Source organism: Bos taurus, chromosome 5 (genome assembly GCF_002263795.3).
Source record: "Bos taurus isolate L1 Dominette 01449 registration number 42190680 breed Hereford chromosome 5, ARS-UCD2.0, whole genome shotgun sequence".
NCBI lineage: Eukaryota > Metazoa > Chordata > Mammalia > Artiodactyla > Bovidae > Bos > Bos taurus.
The window spans coordinates 45,250,314-45,259,933 of NC_037332.1; the positions used below are offsets into that span (position 1 = coordinate 45,250,314).

At 39.5% G+C, this 9,620-nt stretch overlaps 1 long non-coding RNA gene across 1 annotated transcript; it reads right to left on the bottom strand.

Moving 5' to 3' along the window:
• Positions 1 to 976: 976 nt before the first annotated feature.
• On the bottom strand, positions 977 to 5,217 carry LOC104972428 (uncharacterized). Its single transcript, XR_806694.4, has 2 exons — positions 4,534 to 5,217; positions 977 to 3,413 (listed from the first exon to the last, which is right to left on the bottom strand). It is a non-coding gene; the product is annotated as an uncharacterized lncRNA (long non-coding RNA).
• Positions 5,218 to 9,620: the final 4,403 nt, after the last annotated feature.

Consider the following 9,620-nt stretch of genomic DNA (forward strand, 5'->3'; position numbering starts at 1 on the left):
GTACAAAAGTACTGCTAGCTGGAATGGTTTATATGGTGGCGGTGGTGGTGGTGGTGGTTTAGTCACTAAGTCATGTCCGATTCTTGCGACCCCATGGACTGTAGCCCGCCAGGCTCCTCTGTCCATGGGATTTTCCAGGAAAGAACACTGGAGTGGATTGCCATTTCCTTCTCCAGGGGATCTTCCCGACTCAGGAATTGAATCTGGGTCTCCTGCATTGCAGGCAGATTCTTTACCGACTGAGTTATGAGGGAAGTCCAAAAAAAGACATATTTGACCACATTGGGTCTTAGTTGTGGCACAAGGGATCTAGTTCCCTGACCAGGGATGGAACCTGGACCCCCTGCATTGGGAGCTCGAGTCTTAGCTGCTGGACCACCAGGGAAGGCCCCACACTTTTGGAGGCTGAGAAGTCTAAGATCAGAGTGCTGGCGGATCTGGTGTCTGGTGAGAACCTGCTTCCTTGTTCATAGATGGCTTTTTTCCCCTGTGTCCTCACAGGGCAGACAGTGGGAAGGAACTTTCCTGGAGTTTCTTTTAGTACACTAATTCCATTCATAAGGGCCCCACCCTCATGACCTAATCACTTTCCCAAGACCCCACTTTCGAATACAATTTCATTTGGGATTGGGTTTCAACATATGAATTTTAAGGGGGACACAAACATTCAGACTATCCTGGCTAAACAGATATGGATTGTTATTATCAAAGATAAAATACAGAAAATAAAAAGCAGGCAACCCCCATGGTGGTGATCAGATTTTCTGGGAGCATGAGGATAAGTCATTTTGACAGAATGGAAGGAGAGAGAGCAGGAAAAACCCAGAAAAGGTAATGTGACCTAAAGAGGAAAGACTCCTTGATATCATTATATATCATAGGAAGCTGTGGGCATTTACGGGGTGGGGGTGGGCAGAAAGATGCACAAATAGAGGCTGGTGAATGCCGCTCTGCTTCCGATACTTTGCTTTTCAAACAAAGTTTATTTAATTCAGATGAAAGCCCTGGTAGGGTAAGTGTGTTTTATTTATAAGGTAACTGAAGTCAAAGGGATTTCACTACTGTACTCAGGGTTATATAGGATGTGTGAGTCCAGATCTAAATGCTGATCTGAGGCTGTGTGGCTGTGCAGTCTCGGCTCCCACAGAGTCTAAAAGGGTCTGCTCCTTGCCCTGTTTGGAGGTGTCCCTTTAAGAGCCAGGGCAAGGGCCACCAGAGAACATCTGTTAGTCTCTTCCTCAGCTCTTAGAAAAAAAATTTTGAACTACAAATCTACAAATGCTGCTGAGACCTAGACCACCCAGTGGAGTTGCTCACTGCTGAAGGGAGCAGGGGCGTGAAAGAGGAAGGTAGGAAGTTGTTAAGATGTAGCACTGGTCTGGACTTTGTTTTTAGCGGAAGTGTGCATATGTTCAGAAAGCGGAAATCAGTGAGGCTGGGGTGTGTGGAGGTTGAGGCTTGCTTTGTTTACTTGTATTATTTTCTGTCGTTAGGGCTAATTTCTTCTCGTATCTTATTTCTCTTTATTTTTTAATCACGTGGGGTTATTAATGTTTGCATTAACTAGTTATCTGTGTGTCTCCATCTGAGTCAACCTAAAAATCATAAATGACTACAGTAACAATCTGGGAATGGAAGTGACTGAAAGAGATCTAATATTCTTCTCTGTGTTACCAATTTACCTAATCAGGATTTAAATCTTTGAAAAACCTTAATGCATTTGGGTATTGAAGTTTTCGTACAAGTGAAGTTTTCCTATAAGTCCAGCTGTTAGACTTGATGGGTGAAACTTGCCCCCACTGATGATGCTGGGAACTTTGCCCATAAAATTGGGGACCATGGTTGGAAATAAACTCTCAACATTTTTAGAACATGGAATAAAATGAGTATGATTAATGTAGTCATTACTCCATGGAGCTCATTTTCCTTATGAAAGTTGTCAGAGTGAGTCTGGAGGGACGATTTGATTACATGAGTAAAGGGGCAAATCTAAGCAATGATCGGAATAATTCAGCCCCCAAACTTCTCACTTGAAATAAACAGGGAGCTGATGTTTAGAGGTGAGACCGGGCAAAGGGAAATGTTTTTCTCTCATCTTTTGATTTTTTGGTTTCTTTTTTTTTCTGAATAACACTTTTAGTTTTCTCAGTTCAAGTGAATGGACATTCTGTGTGTATTGGGTTGGGGGGGTTAGGGGAAGTTGGGGAGAGAAAGAAGAAGCATTCCAAGCTTTGCAAAGCTTTTCTACTTTATGTAATGGACTCCCCCTTTCCTGGAAGGCCCCAGGCCTATTCTGTCTCCCTGTCATGATCCTGATCAGGAGCAGAAGGACTCGGGTGGGATCCCTGGCAGCAGACTCAGAGTTTGGACCTCGACTTCAGCACTTTCTTCTGGCCTTGATGCAGTTATCTATTTTTGGCAGCGCGAGGTGTGCGGAGGTTACCCTCTAGTTTCGGTAGGCAGGCTTCTCATTGCACTGACTTCTCTGGTTGTGGAGAACGGGCTCTAAGGCACTCGGGTTTCAGCAGCTGGGGCGCGTGCGCTCAGTAGTTGCCGCTGGCCTTGGTGCAGTTTTTAACCCATCTCAGTTTTCTCATCAGCAAACGGGGATAATGACATTCCTTGTATTTCCAGGTTGTGATGAAACAAATTTCTAGGCGCAAGATGAAGCTGCTTCTACCTGGATGTCACCTCAGCAAACAGAAATGGAGATAACATCCTTGTAAATGTTCCTCTGGACCAGAAATGCAGGATGTCCAGTCAATCAGTCCCCAGACGCCAACCCAAGTCTGGGCCTTTCTGTCCAAACAAGACAGACTATGAGGCTCCAGCCAATCAGATATTTTCTATTTGTCTTTCCTTGTTCTTTTTTCTTTATCCTATCAGAGCTTCCTGCCTTCTGCCCCTTTTTGCACTTCTTGGGATAGAAACTGTCCACTTTATGAAGTGTTAAATAAGGTTTGTTTGTATCACCTAAATTGTCTTCCTTAATCATCTTTTCTCACGATATCCATACACTGTTACATCCACAATGTGAATGGAATCCACATTTAACAAGATATGAGTTGCAATCAGCCCTCCAGCTTCCTGAAAATACGCCTGTTATAATCTGCATGTTCTCTTTGCAGGTATTGTCCAGTGTTAGAAAGAGTATTTGAATGCTCTTAAATTCATGGTATATTTCTCAAAAGCATATCCTTCACATCTAAACATCACCCTATTTTTTTGAACCCACACTTAGATTGGATCCTACTGTTCTGTGGTCTTCCCTGGGAGCCTGATTTTTATGGAGCTGGTAGGGGTCCTGGGCATATGAAGAGATTCGCAGTTGTGGAAACCAGACAGTTGATGTTCTAAACAGCTTGGCTGAGAAAACAGTCATTTCTGTTTCTTCTGGGTTACATTCTTGTCACCTGCTTTTCCACGAGATGGTCAGAGACAGAGGAAAATTGATTAGGAGGCTCATCGCTATTATTATTAATATCTTTGAAAAGCTTTGTAAATTGGATATTTGCAAAGGAGAACTGCTTAAGAAACAGGACAATCATTCACTGTCTGTCTGAGACAAATATTTCTGTGGTACTGACTGCAAAAATCATTTAGGTTGTACAGATCAAGCTCCATGAACAGCATTTCATTACAGAAAGATGGCAAGAACTGTCTTATTAAGAAACAATGTGATGGAAAAACAAGATTAAAGTGAGTCAAAAAAGAAATTACCAAGCAGGGATCAAAAAAGAATAGAGGGAGGCTTGAATATGGATATATAGGTCCAGATAAATTAATTCTATGGGCATTTGTTTGTAATAATTATGCATAAATATTTGAATAATAACCACACCCCCAAATTAACTGAAAATTATATTCCATTCAATTGCATGAAGCAGTTTACATGTCCATTAACAACTGAGCCAAGGAACATGTAATGATGTGAAAAGGAAGAGCCCCATGAAATGTTTCCATAAAAACTGAGTTTTCCTTTCACTTACATTTACTTGTCAATTTCAAAGGAATCAAATTTCATTAACCATATAAATAAAGTATCCTGAAGGCACTAGCTACTGCTGTTTCTGAAAGCTACCCTATATTTAGAAACTTTCTGTGGCTTTCAGATAAATGTATTTCCTTTAGAAAAGCAATTCTCACAACCTAACCTAAGTGGACAGAGCAGGGGCTGTTTCTAATGAAACTAAGGAATTCGTGATGTCATCTGGTGTGTGGCAATCCCTCCATTAAGAGGGGAGGATCAGAAGACGCAAAACCCTATGATTACACCAAGCAACTTGAAATGCATCAAAAGCTCATTATGCGTGATCAGTTTGCACCAAAATACAACTCTATAGAAAGTGAAAAGGTCTGCTCTTTTTATGTAACTTAGCTTTGGAAGCCAGCGGTGACAAACTTCACAGATCAGCAGCCTCCCCTTTGAGCAAATGTAGAAAACCACTTGTTAGTTCCTCCCCTCTAAGCAGCCCTCCCCGTGGCTCCACTTTGTTTTTAAACTTCTTTATTTTTGGTAAAAGTCAGGCTTACCAAGCTCTAAAGTACACGGAACCTCCTGCTGTCCATCCCAAGCGGCCCCAAGATGAAAAGTGGTGCATCACGTGTAACAAAGCAGAGGAAGGTTATTTTAATAGTTGGCACCAGAATTCCCCCTAGAAAGGGAAATGGATTTACTTTGAAAAATACCCTGATAAGAGCTGGGAGAGTAGGAGAGAGCCCCGGAGGGGCTAGGGTGTGGGCGGAATGTTTCTGAGACAAAGGGAGCAATTTGGCATAAGTTCCCAGCGCAGCGTCAGAAGAGACAGGGGAGGGGCCGCAGCCACCAAGAGGGCCGAGAGTCGCTCTCCTCTGCTCACGTGACTCTTCCTTGCCTCCCTCCCGGACACAGCTTCGCTGAAATGACTAAACTGATTAAATATTTGATGCAAGTCTTTTTAAAAAATAGAATCACGTATAAAGTAAGGATTGGGTTGTGTCAACTGAGTAGAACACGAGATAACTTGTGTGGACCCGAGTGGAGGCAAAGAACAACCTCTCAGAATAAGTGTTAGGAATTTTTTAGATGCTCACAGATTTAGATGGTTTTTTGAAATCTCTGAAGGGATTAGAAAGCTCCTCATGGCAACTTGGTTAAACCAGCTACTTTATGGGCAGAATCACTACTTTGTGATACCCTCGTCACTGACGGGAAGCAACTGTCTTAAGCTACTTCGTGGAGAGGTATGTGGAAATGTGATGCAGTAAACACTAAAAATCATAGTTGATTTTGCAGTCTTTGAACTGGCTAGACTTCAAAATAATGCTAATTTAAGAGGCTGGCAGAGGAAAATAATGCTTTTAGTAGAATATCAAAGAAATTTAAGATCCCAGCCTTACATTTCATAAATGTCCAACACCACCAGTTTTTCAAAATCAATTCAAAATCCTGAAGAATGAGAGATAAATCCAGAACTGGATAAACTGGGTATCTAATAGTCCCAGGGAATTTTTTATTACCCACGTTGCTAAGACGCAGGTGAATATGTACCAACAAATTGGTACCTTTGTACAAGATCATCATATCTGTTCTAGGATCATATCTAGAGGACCACAGTATAAACCAATGGACAAAATATATTTGATCCTGGCTCAGCGTGTCTTAGGGCTTCCCTGATAGCTCAGTTGGTAAAGAATCTGCCTGCATTGCAGGAGACCCCAGTTCAATTCCTGTGTAGGGAAGATCCGCTGGAGAAGGGATAGGCTACCACTCCAGTATTCTTGGGCTTCCCTTGTGGCTCAGGTGGCAAAGAATCTGCCTGCAATGTGGGAGACCTGGGCTCGATCCCTGGGTTTGGAAGATCCTCTGGAAAAGGGAAAGGCTACCTGGAACAGTATTCTGCTTTGGAGAATTCCATGGACTGTATAGCCCATGGAGTTGCAAAGAGTCAGACAGACTGTGTAACTCTCACTCACTTAGTGTGTCTTAGCACTTTTGGGATATAAAAATAATAGTAGTATATCACCTAAAGAAATGATCCAGTGTCATTATTTCTTCCAAATGGAATGACTGGACTCAAACTTTAAGATGGCATCATCTCCTGAGAAATGCCTTATCTGACCATCATTTACAAAGTTTTACCCTGCACATCACTCGTTGGATTTTCTTCAGGATACTTATCACCACCTAGAGCGATCCTGTTCATTTAATTTTTAATCTGTTTTTGGTCTGTCTGCCAACCATTGTAATGTGAAGACCATGAAAGCAGGGAACTGACAGTCTTTATTCATTTCTGTTTCTAAAGCTCCAGGATAATGCCTGGCATGTAATCAGAGCTCGATAAAGTATTTGTTGAATCATTTAATGAATTTCACTCAGCATCTAATCTGTAGAGATTATCAGAATCCTCATATGCCACTACAAATACAATGTGATTATTATTGTAAAGACATACTGAAGGATTCAATGACTGGTATTTTGATCTAATTCTTTTTGATTATCATCCTAATCTTAGATCATGTAAATGATCATCACATTGTACCCATCAGGATACTTTGCAAGAAAAAAAAATCAGAATTATGGTTGCTCTGCACTCGAAGTAACTAGAGGTACAATTAAGTGATATAACTGTAGAGTTCAGTTTTCAAATAGAGGGATGATTTGATGTTCAGTTTTTGCTTTTAAGTTAATAGCAGTGTTAGATTATATTCTTGGGTCATTAGAAGGTTGGGTTCACTTTTTTTAAATTAAAAAAAGTTCAATAGTGGAAGTTGGATAATACTGACTATGAGATTTAGTAAGATTTAATATTACTTTTGATGTAAAATTTATTTGAAAATATAATTGTAAAAAGAGAAAATATAATTGTGAACAGGGAATGTATAAATTTATTTGAAATGACAGCAAATACCAAAAACGTTCTTTGGTTATATATTACGGATAATTAAAAGAATATACAGTGGCCCCTTGGCCCTTGATTGTGGGGATTGTTTCCAGGATCCCCTACTCCTGTGGTTACCAAAATCTGAAGATGTTCAAGTTCTGAAAGTCCATAGATACAGAGGGCTGATTGTATTTCAGAATGCAGATGCATTGTTTTTAAAGAATTGAACATTTTTTGGATGATCTTACTTGTGATACACTGTCATATGGGATTTCTTTTTTTAATGTAACTAGGCTCATTAGACAAAGAAGTTTAAATTTTCTTCTATGTATACTATTTTTTTCCATTTTCATATGAAAAGAATATCAAAGTACTCCTGAATTAAGCTAAGTGCATAAAAGAAAGTTCCAGAAACTTTTAAAAATTTCCTTTCCAGAATTGGTGAGTATCTATTTATTACTGGTGGAGTAAAGAAAGAACTGTTTTCAAGAGTTTGCTGCTGCTGCTAAGTCACTTCAGTCGTGTCCGACTCTGTGCGACCCCATAGACGGCAGCCCACCAGGCTCCCCCGTCCCTGGGATTCTCCAGGCAAGAACACTGGAGTGGGTTGCCATTTCCTTCTCCAATGCATGAAAGTAAAAAGTGAAAGTGAAGTCCCTCTCTCAGCGACCCCATCGACTGCAGCCCACCAGGCTCCTCTGCCCATGGGATTCTCCAGGCAAGAGCACTGGAGTGGGGTGCCATTGCCTTATCTACACACAAATTATTTTGGGTTTGTGTCTGAAAGAGTACTGCAATCATTTTAGTTATCTATTTCTGCATAACAAATCACCACAAAATTTAGTAGTTTAAGATATAATAGGCATTTATCTCTCACAGTTTCTGTGAGGAATTAGGAGCAGCTTAGTTGAATGTTTTGCTGGAGGGGTGTTTTCAATTGGTTTCAGTAAAGATGTTGACCAGGGCTGCAATCATCTGGTCAGGGACATAAGGCATAACAGGGACAGGAGGCTCTGCTTCCAAGATGGTGCACTCACTTAGTTGGCAAATATGTGCTGGCTGTTGACAGGAAACCTCAGTTCCTCAAGCTGTGTACTGCTCCATAGGACTGCTTGAGTGTCTGTACAACATGTAGTTGACTTCCTGCAGAGCAAGTGATCCAAGTAAGCAATGTGGAAGTTGCTATGTTTTTTAAAATCACCTAGCCCTAAAAGTCACACACCATCATTTCCACCATGTTCAACAAGTCACACAAACCAACCCTTATACAACAGGTCAAGGGACTACAAAAGAGCATAAATACCAGGAGGGGGAATCAATGGGGAAAAATCTTGAAGGCTAACTAACATAGTGAAAATTGTTAGCGTTATCTTAAAATCCTCCACCAATTTTGAATTGGTTACCAACGTGCACTAAAAAGTGTTTTACAAATTATGGAGTAGTGTAAAGTTGGAAATAATATTTAACAAAAAGTCCTGATAAGTGTGTAAATATCATTTCTCCCATGTATTTGAACAAAATATGTCATCATGTTGCATAAAGCAAATAAGTAAATATTGTCAAATCTGTTTCATACGATTATAAACATCCTCCATTTTTGATGGGGAATAAGGTCAGATAATTGAAGAAAAAAAAAAGATGGAAGAAGGGAAATATTGGAGAATAGAACAATAGGGCCCAAAGAAAGAAAAAAGTAGCAGAAAAAGACAAGGGAAAGGAATGGGGATAAAAGGGATGAGAGAAGACAAATGGGAGAGATAATAGCAGAAAACACAGAATACAAAGATATGGAAATAAAAAAAGAAGTGTAGGAAAAAAAGATGCTCTGTAAAAAAGAGAGAAGAAAGAGGAAAAAGATCATGAGGAAGGGAGAGAGAGTTTTAAATAAAAAAGCAAAATAGAGATGAGCTTTCTTATTCTTTTCCTCTTTCAGAACCTTTTCCACCTCAGAACAGAGCCAGGGATTTGTAGCTTCTTTCTTAGTTTTTCTCACTGTTTTTCCTGGCTTCTCTGGAGTTCCTTTTAAGGCTTGGTTTGCTTTAATGCTTGATTTTCAGCTTGTCACTCAGACTGGGTTGGCTAAGGGTGTCTGAAGAGAAGAGAGGAATGACCAATGTATTAAATATCCAACTGGTAATTCTTAAGGACACATTATCTTGTTAGATAATATTTTATCTAAAAGTATTAAAAATATATCAAAAAGAGAAAAAACAGGCACAAGAAAATGATTTTCGGAGAGAATTTTGGTTCTGTAAAGAATTATTACCATATTTGGCTTTGGTTCCCTTTGTGTATTTTCTGCAGATTAGTGTAGTTCATTTTGAGTTTTTCATTCAGGGTTCATTTTAGTTCAGGTTTCTGATTCAATTTATGTTTCTGTGATTGAATCAAAATTCCAGTTAAAAAAGTACTCAGTAGGCTAGATTCCTTAGCCAATACTTTTATTTTTTTAAAAAAAACATGAGAACATTCCAGAATATGTACTTCAATAATGTTTAACTTCTAGATTTAAGGGAAATTTGGATAAGCATTTTTCATATATTAAAATGCTAAATAATTAGATGGATTTTTTTCATTTATTTTCAGTATACTTTCTGATGTACAAGTTAATTCACAAAGGGAAATTTAATCAAAGTAGTTCATAACAACATGCAATCTACTTTGTAGACTCTTTGTAGTCTCTTGCCCCTCTCTTCCCAAAGTTGTTTGTTTTTCAAAAAAGTGTTTAAATTACAAAGTTTTTCAAATATGTAATAC